The following is an 18,666-nucleotide window of genomic DNA, read 5'->3' as shown; positions in this document are numbered from 1 at the left end:
CAGGCTTCCCCCTCCACATGGAATGCCCCAGCCCTAATCATCCATGAACCCATCATTGCAGGCATCCAACTCCACATGAGGTACCGCAGCCCCCATCACCCGTGACCCCATCCTGCAGGCAGCTCCCTCCACATGGGATACCCCAGCCCCATCACCCGAGACCACACCCTGCAGGCATCCTCGTCCACATGGGATACCCCCACCCCATCACCTGTGACCCCACCCTGCAGGCATCCCCCTCCACATGGGCTACCCCAGCCCCATCACCCATGACCCCACCCTGCAGGCCGCCCCATCCACATGGGAAACCCCAGCCCCATCACCCATGACACCACCCTGCAGGCATCTCCCTCCACATGAGATACATCAGCCTCCATCACCTGTGACCCCACACTGCAGGCAGCCCCCTCCACCTGGGACACATCAGCCCACATCACCCATAACCCAAGACTGCAGGCATCCCCCTCCACATGGGATACCCCAGCCCCCATCACCCGTGACCCCACCCTGCAGGCATCCCCGTACACATGGGATACCCCAGCCCCCATAACCCATGACACCACCCTGCAAGCAGCCCACTCCACATGGGATACCCCAGCCCCCATCACCAGTGACCCCACCCTGCAGGCAGCACCCTCCACATGGGATACCCCAGCCCCCATCACCCGTGACCCCAACCTGCAGGCATCCTCCTCCACATGGATTACCACAGCCCCCATCACCCGTGAACCCACCCTGCAGGCAGCACCCTCCACATGGGATACCCCAGCCCCCATCATCCATGACCCCAAACTGCAGGCATCCCCCTCCACATGGGATACCCCAGCCCCCATCACCCATGACCCCAACCTGCAGGCATCCCCCTCCACATGGGATACCCAAGCCCTATCACCCGTGACCCCACCCTGCAGGCAGCCCCCTCTAAATGGGATGCACAGCCCCCATCACCTGTGACCCCACCCTGCAGGTAGCCCCCTCCACATGGGATACCCCAGCCCCCATCACCCATGACCCCACCCTGCAGGCAGCCCTCTCCACATGAGACAGCCCGGCCCCTATCACCCATGACCCCATCTTGCAGGCTTCCCCCTCTACATGGGATACCCCAGACCCCATCACCCGTGACCCCATCCTGCAGCCAGCTCCCTCCACATGGGATATCCCAGCCCCATCACCCGTGACCCCACCCTGCAGGCAGCTGCCTCCACATGGGATACCCCAGCCCCCATCACCCGTGACCCCATCCTGCAGGCAGCTCCCTCCACATGGGATTCCCCAGCCCCATCACCCGTGACCCCACCCTGCAGGCATCCCCCTCCACATGGGATACCCCAGCCCCCATCACCCATGACCCCACCCTGCAGACAGCCCTCTCCACATGGGATACCCCCACCCCACCCCCCATACCCGTGACCCCACCCTGCAGGCATCGCCCTCCACATGGGATACCCCAGCCCCCATCACCTGTGACCTAACCCTGCAGGCGGCGCTTCCACATGGGATACCCCAGCCCCCCTCACCCATGACCCCACCGTGCAGACAGCCCCCTCTAAATGGGATAGCATAGCCCGCATCACCCATGACCCCACCCTGCAGGCAGCTCCCTCCACTTTGGATACCCCAGCCCTCATCATCTGTGACCCCTCCCTGCAGGCAGCCCCCTCCAGACACCCCAGACCCCATCGCCCATGACCCCACCCTGCAGGCAGTCCCTTCCACATGGGATACCCCCACCCCATCACCCGTGACCCCACCCTGCATACATCCCCCTCTACATGGGATACCCCAGCCCCATTACCCGTGACCCCAACGTGCAGACATCACCCTCCACAGGGGATACCCCAGCCCTCATCACCTGTGACCCCATCCTGCAAGCAGCTCCCTCCACATGGGATACCCCAGCCCTCATCACCTGTGACCCCTTCCTGCAGGCAGTCCCCTCCACATGGTATACCCCCACCACATCACCCGTGACCCCACCCTGCAGGCATCCCTGTTACGCTCACCTGATTCCCACGGAGGCGCAGGTCTGGCTTCGAGTGCTGATGCTTCTTCTATGGTGAAGCGCAGGACTCTGAAGATCGACTCACTGGCTCGCAAGAATATTCCCCTGTGCGTGAAAAGGGAGTATTACCTACTGACGGAATAATGCTCAAGCCTCCCACTCCCTTCCAGCCCTCCACGATACCCTTCCTCGATTCCCTGTGAAGTCTCACCTTAGGGTCTGGAAGGATGAGTTCTCCATCCTGCTTCTGATGCAGGGGCGCGTTGAAACCCAGTTACTTCACTGGATTGAGGTTTGATGGGAGTTCAAATAAGCTTGACTATTCAGGTAAGGCGCTGTAAGAGTTCTGTAGCAAGTTCAAAAGTTCAAGCCTTATAATAATGTTCATTGTCTTATTGCAGCAAGCGCTAATCGCTTATGTCTTTTTTCCCCTTAGGGGCCGGGGTTCGGAATGCCGAAGATATGGCGCCGACCCGAAGTGAAACGTGCAGTTCCAGTAAATGACAGGTAAGTTCTGGATGAGCGTTCGGGTAATGTCTTTGCATTCGCTCATTCTATGTCTTTGTCTTTTTTCCCCATAGGGGCCGGGGTCCGGAATGCCAGGAAGCGGCAGGACCCGAAATGAAATGGGAATGACCCAACAGGTAAGTCTTAGAAGGAAACTGAGCTTTTCCTATTCCCTTCCTTCTCTCACCTTGTGTTCTTGTCTTTTTCTCTCTAGGCTCTGGGAAGTGGCTGCGGATCCGGATGATCGCTGCTGAAGATGGAGGTGCCCAGGAAAAGTGAGTGAAATGCAGCGCTGCAGCGATAGAAGCGAAATGCTTTTAAAATGATGTCTTCCCTTTCAGGATCGTCGGTGTGAAGTCTCCGTGATGCAGCTTTAGCAGGTAAGGTCTTCTTTCTCTCCAATTCTCTCTTAGCAGGTGACCCAGGATGCTGACAGGCGTGGCTGAAGTCCAGATGCAGGAGCTGACACGGTGAGCATCCAGCTGCGAGGAGCAGAACAACGCGAAGCGTGAGTTGCTGATCGGGCGTGGTTTAAATAGCTTTGGAAGAAGTTCCAGGTATGTATCCTTCCACCGATCAGGTATGTATCCTTCCCCGACCACACCCAGGGGAAAGTAGGTCCACAGGTAAAGTAGTTCCATTCAGGCCTCAAGAGGAAGCATCATGACAATCCCCCTCCACATGGGATACCCCAGCCTGTAAGCGATATTCAATCAACACTACAGCTAAGTCAATGCCTAGTCTGGGATGCTGAGGAAAACCCTTATTGATGTATTTTTATGTCCAGTTCAGTACTCTGGATGACAACCCATGTATAACACCCCCTCTTAGAATCCCCCTGACCCCACTGAGCCAAGAAGTAGGTTTGTTTTGCAAATTTAAAAGGTTGACTGTGATCAACAATGGATAATGTTACAGGGGTACACTGATTTGGTTACTTAGGAGTAGGGTAGAGGATGAGGTAGCTAAAAATGCTTGATGGTTTCAAGGAAATGCAAGGTTGAATTCACTCCCCCCCTATGCAATACAAGAAATGGAAGGAGAGCACACAGTCTTCAAGAATCACAACAAATCACACTTTATAATGCAATACACAGTTCCAGTTCCCCCAGCAAGCTTAGAGAAAACAGGGATGAGTTTTAAACACAGGCAAATTACTTTAATGTGGTTTGCAAGGAAGTGAAAAGGTGCTAAAATTGCTTTTAATTCCCTCTAGAGGTTCAGGGTAGGTGATGGCTACTTGATATTAGTTCAGGCTCACTTTAACAATACTCTATGAATGATTAGCAGATTGCAAATAAATTTTAGCAAAGAGAAGCAAAAAAGCTGCTGATTTCTACAGATCAAGAAATCGGGCCAAATCGCAAATCGCGGTAAATTTCGCGAGTGCGTGTCTCGCGATTACGGAAAAAGTATAGGGAGTAGGAAGTCGGTTCTAGGTTCGTTGGAAAGCCTAGAATCACAGCTTTAAAATTAAATTTCGTTCCTAGCCCAAATGGTTCCAGAGATACGGACGATTAAATAAAGGTTGTTTTTCGGATTTAAAGTAAACTCAAAATGACAGGTGACAGCTTGCAGCTGCAGAATTGACAGGTGACAGTTGTGCAGCTTTAAAAATGACAGATGACACGATTTCTAGGAGGCTGTTCTAATTAGGTTAAAACAGTTTGGATTAGATTATTTTAACTAAGAGATTGGTTCTACACAGTTCTGCTAGGTACTCACAATATCAATTTGAAATAGGCCTCGTCACGGTCTGGTCAGGTTGGACGGGAATTCCGGCACGTGGTTCTGAAGTCCCGGCTATCTGGGTCAGCTCTGCTCTCTGGGTCTGTCAAGCACCGGATCTGCTCACAACGGTCTGGTTTGTGGTTCTCTCGGGTTCCGGATACAGCACTGCTTTCTGGATACTGCTACAGGTTCTTGCAAAAATTCTTGGCAAAAATTCAAACAGCTCGCCTCGCTGTTGAATAGTTTGGTTGGTTTTGAGGCCTGCTGAAGAGGATTCAGCTGGTGGATTCAGGCCTCTCTGCTACAAATTCTGGAGTTAATTTCTGCTGCAGGTTCTGGAGATTGATGGATTTGAAGTCTGGATCTCTGGATGTGAAGTCGTCGGTCAGCATGCTCCGCAGCAAATGGAATTGAATGTCTCTACCTGTCCCAGCAGTCTCTTTTTATGTGTTTTGAAAATGGTGTGTGCCTGGGCCTAGCTAAGCCTGCCCCTCTCGACTTGTCATTGGCCCAATTCTCCCCTCTCCCATGATTGGGGGAAGGAAATGGATTGTCATCATGATGAGGTCTGTTTATGGGTCAGAGGATCCTCCCCTGGTCAATTTGCACACAAATCTATTTCTGACCCAAATACATATTTATCTATGTATCATTTTTCTAATATTATAGGTCCAGTTAACATATTTTCTGTAGCACCAAACCATCCGATCCCTGTCTTTGTACGATGTCCTGTCCACTTATGACAGAATTCTCCCCTTTTCATCCAGATAACGACCTCTAAAGCTTTCCAGATTTTACACAAATGTGCACCAGGGATATGGGTTACAGATGATAAAGTGTCAGATTTTTAACATGCATACATTTGGAGTAACAACCTTTTTTCCGCTACTATCCCAAGGAACATACCACAGCGTCCTAACACCTCTTAAAATGGGCACAGAAAAATCACAAGAATAATGATATTATTTATATAATTTTGACAGGTCCGTACTATGAATTATCCATCTTTTTAAAAGTATGCCCTGGTCAAAAAGGGGTGTGGCTTCCCACATCACATGGTGGAATAACTGGTGTATCCACTTCCCCCAAGCTCAGCTGGCTTGCAGAGGCACTGCCCCTCCCAGTTTCCCCTAAGAGGAAGCCACTTTACGGCCCCCCCAATATAACATTTGCCTGAGTCCTGGACAGGCCTTTGTTCACTTTCTGCAGTCCCCAGGTCCCCTCCCTTAATTCAATCAGAGAGGTGTCAACTCCTTTTGGCAAGGGGCAGCAGGATGCAGCTAGGCCTGGGAAGAGTGGCTGAGCAGGTTTCAACTCCTGTCGGGGGTAGTTGTCAGGCAGAATCCAGTTTCATTAAGCCAGGTTTCAGCTAAATGTCACTTTTTGTTCCCAGTTTAAATCAAACTTACAATTTTTACATATACATTAAATAATTACTTCCTTCAAGTCATTTCAGAATATAGTTTTACATTCTATCCACCTCTTCGCAAGTCTTTCCTTGGCCTGGTTTTGTTTCATTTGTTCAGTTTTACACAAAAGTCTGGTGGTTTTAAAATGCCGGCTTTCTGATAGTGGTGAGTACCGGTATTGCAACCATTTTTGGGATTAAGAAAATTAATACCCCACAGTTCTGAGTTGCTTTTTGGCAATCAGCATTGTCATTCCCAATGGTGTCAGGCTACTGTGTGTGTAGCCCAATGGTGGTTTTAGGCAGTGCCCTCCTGTGCTCACAACATAGGCAAACATGGGTGGCAGCCTATTCTTCATGTTTTCCCTGTGCACTCTTTGGGGAGTTCTGGCCATCATGATGTTTTCCATGCCAGTGCTGCACAGTTTTATGGTAGGGCTTGGATGCATGGGTAAAAACATCCCACAAGCCCCCCCTCTTGCGATGGCCATTCTGTCCTTTCACTGATGGAACTCGCAAGATCTGGGATGTTCGCCTCCTCTTCTTCCAATTCCGTTGATGGCGCAGTTCATCATCTTTTCCTCCCTCAAGTCGATCAATCAGTTCTCCTTGCTGGTCCTGATGGGAGGATTGGGCGGTACCCCGGGCCCCTCGGATCTTCGCTCCGGGTCCCCAGGTCGCCTTCTGTGGTCAGTCTCCATGGTTTCATCTCTCCTAGGATAATAAAGCAAAGCGGCAATACACATTCCTAGACATTTTTCCACCACTATTAATGGTGTGGCGAACATATATATTTTATAAGTCAGAAGATATGAACATATACATTTTCTTTTTTAAATTAGGAGACAAGAACATATATATATATATATATACAAGAATCACAGAATTGTATATGCTATATGTGGAATATTTTAGGGTTGGAACTGAATTACTCTGGAGCGGCCCCCTCTGGGATTTCCTTGGATTCCTCCAGTTGTTGCAGAGTGTGCCTGGGATGGCAACACTTCAGCTGATTAATGTGGACCCACTTATCTTCCCCTTCCACCAAACTGCCTTTGGGGATGCGGATCTTGTAGGCCACAAGGGAGATTTTGTCTATATTTTCAAACGGTCCCTTCCATGTAGGCAAACATTTTCGCTGTTTGGCCTGGTTCCTTTGGAAATTGTATAGATAGACCCGGTCCCCCACAGTATATTCCTTCCTGGTGGTCTTCATGCTATCAGCTGATCTTTCTAGATTCCGCTGAGCATAGGCAAAAGCATGCTGAAGGTGTTTCCTTAAATTCTCCACATACTCATGAGTTGTGGAGGCATTTATCAGTGTCTGCTCTTGAGTCCTGTAGAGCAAATGCTGGGGAAGTACCATCTTGCATCCAGTCATCAACTCAAATGGTGACATTTTAGTTGCAGATGAAGGGGTAGATCTGATGGCCGTTAGGAACAGAGGTAATCGGATATCCCAACTTGGCCCAGAATCTGCCACAAACTTTTTTAAGATGCTCACAATGGTTCGGTTATATCTCTCTACTGCTCCAGAAGAAGCTGGCCTGTAAGCAATGTATAGCTTCCTTTTAACCCCCAGTATCTCCCACATCTTTGTCATTACTTCACTGGTGAAGTGGCTACCTCTGTCTGACTCAATCCTTTGAGGTAGACCAAAACGGGAAAAGATGTGGTTAATCATCAGGGCAGCTGCTGTTTCTGCCTTGCAGTTTGGGGCTGGGAGACATTCCACCCACTTGGTAAACAAGCATGTAACGGTCAACATGTACTTGTTTCCTATAGACAAGCGGATTACAGGGCCTACAAAGTCGATTTGCAAATCTGACCATGGCAGTGTCATCCCCCTCTTTTGGAGAGGCGCACGGTGTGTGAGGGATGATGGCTGAAATTGTACACACACAAGACACCCCTTCAAGTATTAGTCGAGGTCCTGCCCCATGTGTGGCCAGTATGCAACCTCTCTTAAGATTTCCAGTGTTGTGTGAAACCCCCTATGACCGGCGGTGGCCGCATCATGGGCGTGACTTAACATCAGGATTCAGAATGAGGTAGGAACCACCCACTGATGGTGGCCAGCTTTGGATTTCCTTACCAGCAAACCGTCTTGGATTCGGAACATTTTTGGACATTTCATCAACACTCTTAGGTCCTCTTTCCCAATGTAATCGGTATCTGTCAGGGGGAAGTTCTCAGGGTCCTCAAGGTGTTGGTAAAACTTACCAATAATTGGATCCCCCTTCTGAGCTGTAATCAAATCAGCATCAGGGGTCTCCTTACTCCATTGTGCAGTTGAAAGATCAGTGTGAGCATTTGTCTGGGACCTAGTGATAGCAGTTACCTGGATTTCCCCCAACAGGGACTCTATTTCGATTAGATCCCCTTGGATGGCCCCAATTTTGGCCAACTGATCAGCTAAGTCATTTCCAATTTTGTCTGGTCCCTCTACTTTGGAATGACCCTTGATCGTTTTCCAGTAGATGGTCATCCCATTCGATGTGACCAGATCATCAATATTTTGGATTAACTTCCCATGTTTCAAGGGTTTGTTATTAGCACATAACATGCCTCTGGTTTTCCAATTAACCAGGTGCTCCACAAACCCGTTCCGTACATAATCTGAATCTGTGATTATGACCAGTTTGTGGAGTTGATGTTGGACAGCAGTGAGGATGGCCTGATGCACAGCCATCAATTCTGCCACCTGACTACTTCGGGGACCAATTTTGTACCCAGCGGAGGGTTCGGGAAACTCCTTCACCGATGCATTCCCTACGCCGGCCACCAGTTCTTTTTCCCCGTTGTTGTCAACATGGTAAGAGCATTCATCCACATAGACAGTGGGCATTCCCTCACACTTGTCTTCTTCAAAGACTTTGTGTGGGGAATTAAGGTATGCCTCCATGTTGTCCTTGGTTTTTAGACTTTCGTCCTCGAGACAGTTTTCTCTGGCACAATCATGCAAGTCAGCCAGACCTTGCGCGAGGGGACTCTTCTTGTTTTGGCCATATCTGACCTCCACAGGAAAGCCTTCCATTGACAGAATCCAGGAAGTAATTCGGGAATTACTCACATTTCCGGCCCGGATTCTGTCACTTTGGAGATATTGCAGAGGCTGGTGTGGAGTCTCCACTATGATGTGTTCCCCCTGGATAAACGGGCGGTAATTCTTCAATGCCCACACCGTTGCCAGGAGTGCCTTCTCACAATCGTTGAATTTTTCCTCCACAGAGGATAAAGTTTTGCTCGCATAGGAGATTACTTTATTGACCTTGTCATGCTTTTGGTATAATACTGCCGTCAAGCACGTATTAGAGAACCCTCTCTCCAGGAAGAACTCCTTGTTTCTGACAGGGTAAGCTAGGCAAGGCGCTTGTGAGAGGCTTCTTTTGAGTTGTCTTACTGCCTCGGATTGTTCTGGACCCCATTCCCACTTGACCCCCCCCTTCAAGAGATGAATCGGGGTCTAGTGATCTCTGCGTAGCCTTCAATGAACTTTCTGCTGTAATTAGTCAGTCCAAGGAGGCACCTTAGTTCCTGCAGAGTTGTGGGGTCTTTCAGTTTCTGAAGTGCTTCCACTTTCTTTTCCTGGGGACAGAGACCCTGAGGAGTAATCTCATGCCCCAAGAAATTAACACAGGTTCTACACCCATGTGCTTTCTGGAAAGAAAGTTTTGCTCCGGCGGCCCTCAACTGCGTCAGAACATAACGGATCTCCGCTATGTGTTCTTCCACAGATGAACTTTTGATGAGGACATCATCTACATAAGCCAGGTTACCCTTCGCACCCAGGTCGGGCATGGCCTTATGTAGGAAAATGTTGAATTCATTGCCGGAGTTGAGGTTTCCGAAGGGAGTCCGGGTCCATGTGTACTGCTGGCCCCCAAAGGTAAAAGCCAGTTTGTATTGGTCCTCCCTACTGACAGGCACGGTCCAGTATCAATTGGTCAGGTCTATTGCTGTGAATACCTGTGACCCCTGAATCTGGGCCCGCCCTTGGTCAATGTAGGGCAGAGGCCATCGGGAAGTATGGACCCGTTGTTGAGCTCCCTAAGGTCGGCGCAGAGTCTCCACTGGCCGTTTGGCTTCAATATTCCCAGCACCGGATTATTGAAAGTGCTGTGGACTGGACGGATTATTCCCCGGGACTCAAGGTTCTTAATTATTTCAGTAAGGGACTCCATGGATGCGAGAGGCAAGCGATATTGCTTCACAAACACTGGAGTCATTCCAGGGTCCGTGGGAATTGTTGTGGTGTGGATGTCGGTACGACCACAGTCATATGAGTCTACCGCAAAGAGATCTTGGAAATCCAAGAAAACTTGTTTCAACTTTTGCTTCTGTTCCAGAGTCACGCAGGCATCAGCTAGGTTGACCCTCTCTTACACCATCTGCCTGAAGCTGGGAAAGACTTCTGGTTTAGCTATCTCAGCGGCCTCCTCCAGCTGGGTGGAGAAGTCCCTGGTCAGAGTGCTGATTTGGACTGGAGGCTTCAGGTGGGAAATGCAGCCCTCATGGACCTGGAAAATCACCTCATCCCTCCTGAAGTCACAAGTCACATCTTCCTTCACATAAGGGCAAGAAATGTACACCAGGAAGTTCCCCCCATGCTGGGTGAAAATCCTGTCTGGTGTTGTATTGTCATCACTGTCACTGTCAAAACAGTCCTTGGGGATTGGTCCTAACAGTTCATTTTCTAGATCAATGGAAAAATGTCGGTCATCAACCGCCATTCCAATAATGGTGCCTGCGGCTAGAGTAATACTCTTTAAGTCGCTGTTATCCACCTCTATAAGAATGGTGTCATGTTCTATGTTGACTAATGGTGTTGGGTTTACCCCTAACCCTTGCTGTTGGAGAGAAGCATTTAGATGAATATAAGCATCAGGGTTTTTCAATTTTTGTCCTCTTTTAACTTTCACTTCCAGGGAGAATTGTCGGGTCCTTTCTGGGATGGTGACTTCCTCTTTAATCTGAATTTCAACTGCATAAGGTAGCAATTGAGCTGACCTAAATGCTTTTTTCTGAATCACCAAAGCCCATGGGATTATCCGCTAATCGGGACCAAGCTTTGAAGTTTATTAGGTCCAAACTAATGGCGAAGCGATTGAGAATGTCACTGCCTAAGTAAAAGGCGGCAGTGACGTCTCGCATGATCCAACAATTATGGACTATGCTCTTGTTGCCAATGGAGATTTTGAGCATACACCTGCTTGGCAGGAGATGTTTGGACTTAGGTGCTTCCAGGTCCATTTCCCATTTGTCTATCAGTTTAAATGTGGGAATGGCTGGATCTTTTGGGAGTTGGCGGAACATGGCTTTGCTGATGAAGCTCTTACCATTGTTCACACACACTCGAGCGAGAACAGAGTCCTTCCCATCATTTAACTGAACAGGGATGAACAACTGCTCTCCAATTTGCTGAATATCAGCCAGGCTCTGAGCTGATTTCACATCTTTCTGGACTATAGGAGTGGGAGTTTCTGATTGTGGATTAGTAAAGAATTTCATGGTGTTTCCTTCCAGTGTGGAATACCACCTTAAACTGGAAGGAAGGTTGATTTTCAGAAATATAGAGGACCCCCCATCACCAGTCTGTTGTCCAACTGCTATTACTGTCACGTCTGGAATTTGGTTGTTCTGGAAGTGAAATTCTACTTGGTCAGATTTTTGTTCAACCATGTGGCAGGTGCCATTTAAACTAACATGGTTGACACTCTGTCTTAATTTTATTGGTCGGCTAGTCTGGGTCCAGAAGACCTTGTTTACGCAATCTATTAGGGGTGACAACCTTCTCAGGAGGTCATTCCCTAGTAAACAAGGGGTGCCCTCTGGAGTCACTACTATGACCGGGTGTTTCACCTTGTGTCGCCCAATTTTGATGTCCAAATCTGCAGTCCCCTCGACAGGAATTTCCTTCCCGTCAAAGTTCTGCAGTTGTCCAGGAAGAGAGGTGAGAGGAATACGGTGATTCTCCCCCCTTCCTGCATTTAGTTCATCAAAGGCCCTTTTGGACAGAAGGGTAGCTTGAGATCCAGTGTCCACCAGCGCTGAAATTGTACCCTGCCCCTGTACTTGTACCGGGGCATAATATCTTCCCTCCTTCTCCTCAAGGGGGCACAGATAAAGCACATTTTTGGACAACTGGTGGGCCAATTTTCTGGTTTTGGACATTTCAAGAGAAGAGATTTGGGCAGAATTCTGTTGAGAGCCTTGGGAATCTGAAAGAAAAAGTTGGCAACTGGAGATCAGAGCCATTGTGGGTTCCCCTGGTTCCGGTTCTGGGCCGCCCCCCACTTTTTGGAGGCAGTCAACAGGATGGGTTTGAACCAGGGGATTTCGGTATTGTGGGTTCTGGGATGAGATGACGGGCGGCGGTAGCTCAGTCTCCATATCTCCCCAGTCTGGATTGGAATCCCTTGGGACCCATTTTTCCTTGGGAGGAGTTCCCCATCTCTGAATGAGAAGATCCTTTTCCCAGGATCTTCTGAGGATCCCTCTGCCTCAAATTGGAAGACCTGTACCTCCTCCACAAAGTGGGTCTGTTTGGGTCCTATGTTTCTCCTACCCCCCCTCTGCTCCTTGGGAGGCAGGCTTTCAGGGGCAGGAGATTTTGTTTCCGGTTCCTGGTTTTCCAGGGGCTGTTTACAAGTTGGGAAGGAAGCTTCCTCCAAGGCTTTACACCCCCCTTCCCCTTGTGCCTCCTCCCTGGGAACCGGTGGGTTATCGGGATGCTGCCCCCGTCATTGTTCTGGAGCACCAGGTCCAGAGTTTGGGGCATTCTGCAGTGGCATGCTCATCTGAGGGTTCTGTTGAGCCCTCAGTATGTGACCCAGATCCCGTGCCATATTTTGGACCTGGCGCTCAAGTTGTGAAACCCGCTCAGGCTGATACGGGGCTCTATTTTCTCCCCTGGGCTGATACCGGGAAGGGTAGCTATCCCTTCTCTGGTAGTACCCCTGGTTGGGAAGATTTTGGTACCCCTCCACCCTTGGCCTCCCCTCTCAAGGATTAGGTTGTCTGGGCTCAGGGAATTGGGGAAAGAAGGATGGATGATTTTGTGGCTGGAAATTGGGTGGATACCTGGGGAAAAAGTTCTGCCCAGGATTTGGAGAATTTCTGCCCTCCTGTGGGAAGTTGGGAGGGAAGTTCCCTGGGTTAGGTGCTTGGCTGGACGCCCCCCCTTGGGCTGGAGGAGTCCACACATAACCCAGGATTGGTCCGTTTCCCTTGTAGCGGGGATTTACATAGTCAGGGGAGCGGGGGACCCCATTTGTGGGACTACCTCCTCGACTCCCTGTCTGTGACTGGCCCGGGGGCCTTCTGGGCTCTGAATTATTTGGTGCAGGCAGGTTTTTAGGCCCCCCATCTCCAAATCTAAAACGGGGGCAACCTTTACCTCTGCCACCTTGGCAGCAGCAGGGGTGCTGTTGGTTTTGGGGTTTTTCTGCGGGTTATTTTTATTTTCGATGGGCTTCTGCACCTCATAGATCCAGGTAGCCTGTTCAATGACCCAGTCTAAAGATCTTTTCTCATGAAAATCTCTCACGAGCTGGGTCATTATGTATTTGGGTAAGGCATGGAAAAACGTATTGATAAATTCTCTGCTATCCGTGCGCACCCTTCTGGTGGTCTGCGCAAAAGCACGCTTTAATTCTTGCACAAACTCTTGTGGGGCCTGATCCTCCCCACATTGCAAATTGTAGGCTGCCTTGCGAGCCTCCTGAGGATTTCTGTGCACAGAAAAATGTTTCAATATGGCCGCCCTGTATGTGGACCACCTTGAATGGTTTTGATCCTCCAGCCCCGCAAAGAAACTGGAGTATTCTGGTAAGAAGGTCCACTTTACATATTGAATACAGCTTTGGCTGTCCTTCAAATGGAAAGTCTCCATCATTTGCTCATAGAGCTCCAAGTGTTCCCAAACAGAATACTTGGCGTTCTTATGATAAGGCGTGATGACACTCCTTATTGCCTTTATTTGTTTCAATGGGTCCTTAAGCAAGGCCCTTTTTCCCTTATTGGCCTTTTTGGTTCGGGTAACCCTGGTCCATTCATCCTCTGACTCAGAAGCGCTGCTCTCAGAGGTGCCCGTCTGATCTTCCAGGTTTTCCCAGATTCTGCGAGCCTGGGAATGGCTGGCAGAATGTGGGGACCTGGTCTCCTGTGTCCTGTGACGCTCAGAGGAGTCTTCAGATCCCTCCTTGCTACCAGGATTTGCTGGGTATCCCCCCCACTGACCTAACTGGGCAGAGGTTTTCAGGATGCCCTTAGTGGGCCTACTCTCCTGGGGTTCCCCACTAAATTGCACTGTGCTTGGGTGCCCATACCCGGATTCCCGCCCATCCATTCCTGGGAGGTACTGGCCTATGAGCCCCATACTTCTAGCTGGATAGTAATCTGCCATCCCCGTGGTCCTGGGCTCATGTGCGCAAGGGGACATGGGGGTGGCAGAGTCCAGGGACTGGGAGAGATGAAGGCCTCTGGTACTAGGGCTCCTGAGGTTATGCTCAATAGTTTCTCTTTCCCAGCTTACCTCATCTCTATCTGCCCCTGCTTCCTGTTGCAATGCAAGAGCCTGCGCTTTCAGTTCCTCAGTTAAGGCCTTACTAGACTCTATCAGTCTCTCCTGCATGGCTACCTGTTGCTGGAGCCTCTCATTGTGCTGACATAGAGCCTCATTTTCTCTCTGTGCCTCCTGATTGGTCCTGGAGTACTGGGCCAGTCTCTGCTGCAGGAGGGTTACCTCCTCAGTCCCATCCCTACTGGCTTGTTCCTTTCTTGCCAGAGACTCCTCCACCCTCCTGGTGTGATCTAGCAAGCCCTGATGCTCTTTTTGGAGGTCACCCAGTCCCTGGAGGGCCACGTGATTTTCTTCAATTTTTCTTTTTAAGTGGCAGACTTCCTGGCATAAGGTATCCCTTTCCTGACCAAGAGCCTGCATTTGTGACGCCAGGTCGTCCCTCTGCCTTTGAAAGGCACCAGCTTTCTGGCGTTCTTCATCAAACTCTGCCTGGGTATCCAGGTCTTTCAAAATCAATTTATTGCTTTCCTCTTTCTCTCTGTCTAGTTGGATTTGCAGGGTTGCTACCTGCTCTGTGCATGCCCTGTTGAAATTGATCTGTTTCTCCAGCTTTTTCTGGCTCTGCAGTAAGGAGTCCAAACTGTCTTGGTGCTCCTTCTGCAAAGCCAGAATTCTGGTATCCTGGTCTGTCTTTTCCTGTTGCAGCATATCCATGTCCTCTTTTATTTTAATGATATACTGCGTACTATCATTTTCTGACTCCTGGCTCCTCTGCAGCCTCTGCTCAGAAGAGACCAGGTCAGATTGGGCCTTTTCTAACGCCATCTGTTGCCTATTTGCCAGATCTTGGCCTTCAGCACATTTGTCCTGCATGGTTCCCATATATAGATACAAATATGCCGCTATCCTAACCATCTTGTCGTGTTCATCTTCAACTTTAGGAGCCATGTATAATTCACTCAGGGCCACATGTAATGGACCCTGATCTCTCCATTTATCTGACCCTGTTTCAGTGACCTGTTGCGCGATTGCCTGCAACCAGACCGTTTGGTCCTGATGAGTCCACTCACCTCTCACAAATAGCTTATGTAAGAAGTGCTCTCTGGCTATTTTCATATCTACCAAGGTCGTCATTCTGAAATTTGAGTTCCTTCCTGACTTACAGAAGTTTGAATTTTATTTTGCAAAACAGACCGTTTCCTTAGAGCATTCCTTTGAGGGATGCTTTCACAGTGTAAAACAGCGTGGTGATCTAACCGGATATGTGTATCTGGTCAGTTGGCACACTGTATTAATCTGCACAAGTGGTAAATCTAACCCAGAATATCCCGGACGAGCCCCCACTTCTGTAAGCGATATTCAATCAACACTACAGCTAAGTCAATGCCTAGTCTGGGATGCTGAGGAAAACCCTTATTGATGTATTTTTATGTCCAGTTCAGTACTCTGGATGACAACCCATGTATAACACCCCCCTCTTAGAATCCCCCTGACCCCACTGAGCCAAGAAGTAGGTTTGTTTTGCAAATTTAAAAGGTTTATTTGGACAATTCAACAATATATATCTATCACACTTGATAAATAAATTGATAACTGATATCACACTTCAGAATATGACCGTGATCAACAATGGATAATGTTACAGGGGTACACTGATTTGGTTACTTAGGAGTAGGGTAGAGGATGAGGTAGCTGAAAATGCTTGATGGTTTCAAGGAAATGCAAGGTGGAATGAAATGCAGTACAGAAATAACTTGCTATGATTTTAGCAAAAGGTAACATGATCACTTTTTCTTTTGACAATTCACTCCCCCCCTATGCAATACAAGAAATGGAAGTAGAGCACACAGTCTTCAAGAATCCCGACAAATCACACTTTATAATGCAATACACAGTTCCAGTTCCCCCAGCAGGCTTAGAGAAAACAGGGATGAGTTTTAAACACAGGCGAATTACTTTAATGTGGTTTGCAAGGAAGTGAAAAGGTGCTAAAATTGCTTTTAATTCCCTCTAGAGGTTCAGGGTAGGTGATGGCTACTTTATATTAGTTCAGGCTCACTTTAACAATACTCTATGAATGATTAGCAGATTGCAAACGAATTTTAGCAAAGAGAAGCAAAAAAAGCTGCTGATTTCTACAGATGAAGAAATCGGGCCAAATCGCAAATCGCGGTAAATTTCGCGAGTGCGTGTCTCGCGATTACGGAAAAAGTATAGGGAGCAGGAAGTCGGTTGTTGGAAAGCCTAGAATCACAGCTTTAAAATGAAAGTTAAATTTCGTTCCTAGCCCAAACGGTTCCAGAGATACGGACGATTAAATAAAGGTTGTTTTTCGGATTTAAAGTAAACTCAAAATGACAGGTGACAGCTTGCAGCTGCAGAATTGACAGGTGACAGTTGTGCAGCTTTAAAAATGACAGATGACACGATTTCTAGGAGGCTGTTCTAATTAGGTTAAAATAGTTTGGATTAGATTATTTTAACTAAGAGATTGGTTCTACACAGTTCTGCTAGGTACTCACAATATCAATTTGAAATAGGCCTCGTCACGGTCTGGTCAGGTTGGACGGGACTTCCGGCGCGTGGTTCTGAAGTCCCGGCTATCTGGGTCAGCTCTGCTCTCTGGGTCTGTCAAGCACCGGATCTGCTCACAACGGTCTGGTTTGTGGTTCTCTCGGGTTCCGGATACAGCACTGCTTTCTGGATACTGCTACAGGTTCTTGCAAAAATTCTTGGCAAAAATTCAAACAGCTTGCCCGGCTGTTGAATAGTTTGGTTGGTTTTGAGGCCTGCTGAAGAGGATTCAGCTGGTGGATTCAGGCCTCTCTGCTACAAATTCTGGAGTTAATTTCTGCTACAGGTTCTGGAGATTGATGGATTTGAAGTCTGGATCTCTGGATGTGAAGTTGTCTGTCAGCATGCTCCGCAGCAAATGGAATTGAATGTCTCTACCTGTCCCAGCAGTCTCTTTTTATGTGTTTTGAAAATGAGTGTGTGCCTGGGCCTAGCTAAGCCTGCCCCTCTCTACTTGTCATTGGCCCAATTCTCCCCTCTCCCATGATTGGGGGAAGGAAATGGATTGTCATCATGATGAGGTCTGTTTATGGGTCAGAGGATCCTCCCCTGGTCAATTTGCACACAAATCTATTTCTGACCCAAATACATATTTATCTATGTACCATTTTTCTAATATTATAGTTCCAGTTAACATATTTTCTGTAGCACCAAACCATACGATCCCTGTCTTTGTACGATGTCGTGTCCACTGATGACAAAATTCTCCCCTTTTCATCCAGATAACGACCTCTAAAGCTTTCCAGATTTTACACAAATGTGCACCAGGGATATGGGTTACAGATGATAAAGTGTCAGATTTTTAACATGCATACATTTGGAGTAACAACCTTTTTTCCGCTACTATCCCCAGGAACATACCACAGGGTCCTAACACCTCTTAAAATGTGCACAGAAAAATCACAAGAATAATGATATTATTTATATAATTTTGACAGGTCCGTACTATGAATTATCCATCTTTTTAAAAGTATGCCCTGGTCAAAAAGGGGTGTGGCTTCCCACATCACATGGTGGAATAACTGGTGTATCCACTTCCCCCAAGCTCAGCTGGCTTGCAGAGGCACTGCCCCTCCCAGTTTCCCCTAAGAGGAAGCCACTTTACGGCCCCCCAATATAACATTTGTCTGAGTCCAGGACAGGCCTTTGTTCACTTTCTGCAGTCCCCAGGTCCCCTCCCTTAATTCAATCAGAGAGGTGTGAACTCCTTTTGGCAAGGGGCAGCAGGATGCAGCTAGGCCTGGGAAGAGTGGCTGAGCAGGTTTCAACTCCTGTCGGGGGTAGTTGTCAGGCAGAATCCAGTTTCATTAAGCCAGGTTTCAGCTAAATGTCACTTTTTGTTCCCAGTTTAAATCAAACTTAAAATATTTACATATACATTAAATAATTACTTCCTTCAAGTCATTTCAGAATATAGTTTTACATTGTATCCACCTCTTAGCAAGTCTTTCCTTGGCCTGGTTTTGTTTCATTTGTTCAGTTTTACACAAAAGTCTGGTGGTTTTAAAACGCCGGCTTTCTGATAGTGGTGAGTACCGGTATTGCAACAATTTTTGGGATTAAGAAAATTAATTCGCCACAGTTCTGAGTTGCTTTTTGGCAAACAGCATTGCCATTCCCAATGGTTTCAGGCTACTGTGTGTGTAGCCCAATGGTGGTTTTAGGCAGTGCCCTTCTGTGCTCACAACATAGGCAAACATGGGTGGCAGCCTATTCTTCATGTTTTCCCTGTGCACTCTTTGGGGAGTTCTGGCCATCATGATGTTTTCCATGCCAGTACTGCACAGTTTTATAGTAGGGCTTGGATGCATGGGTAAAAACATCCCACAAGCCCCATCACCCGTGACCCCACCGTGCAGGCCGCCCCATCCATATGGTATACCCCAGCCCCCATCACCCATGACACCACCCTACAGG

The sequence above is a fragment of the Ambystoma mexicanum genome, chromosome 6q, assembly GCF_040938575.1.
Source record: "Ambystoma mexicanum isolate Mex_15411 chromosome 6q, UKY_AmexF1_1, whole genome shotgun sequence".
NCBI classification, from domain to species: domain Eukaryota; kingdom Metazoa; phylum Chordata; class Amphibia; order Caudata; family Ambystomatidae; genus Ambystoma; species Ambystoma mexicanum.
This window is presented reverse-complemented; position numbering follows the sequence as displayed.